This window comes from Epinephelus moara, chromosome 17 (assembly GCF_006386435.1).
Source record: "Epinephelus moara isolate mb chromosome 17, YSFRI_EMoa_1.0, whole genome shotgun sequence".
In the NCBI taxonomy this organism is placed as follows: Eukaryota; Metazoa; Chordata; class Actinopteri; order Perciformes; family Serranidae; genus Epinephelus; species Epinephelus moara.
The window spans coordinates 32,284,194-32,284,734 of NC_065522.1; positions in this window are offsets into that span (position 1 = coordinate 32,284,194).

The window sequence follows — 541 nt, forward strand, 5'->3', positions numbered from 1 at the left end:
TAGTTCTCGAGTCTCGCGTGAGTTGCCATGTAAACACAGCACTGCTGCAGGCTAACTGAGCACGGTGAGAAATGATGCTATAAAAGTGGAGTAAATTATGTCTTTTCAAGTCAGTTTTGCATGCCGCGGCTTCAAGGCACTTGGATTACGACGGACGAGCCGTTCTGACGTTTTTGAAATGCATTAGCAGAGTTTTATTACATTTTCAAAATGTGGGTACGAGTGTAGCTGTTATTCCAGCTAGCTGTTATCCTCCGATACCCCGAACGAGTTTTGTGGATTAAAAAACTACACTGGACTTCTTGTCGGCATGAGGGTCAGTAAGTACTGTCTGTGTTTTCATTCTAAAGTGGACATTTCCTTTAATGCTGTGAAAGATGTCCGACTCGCATCTGTAGCCCTTTTTAAACAGGAATTGTGCAAATTTGCAGGAAAGCCCAATCAGTCTTTTTTCAGCATTGGCAGTATAAAAACAAAATCAGGGAGTGCAGCAAAATGCCGCCTACCTACTTTTGTTTATACAGAATGTGCCTTTTTCGGG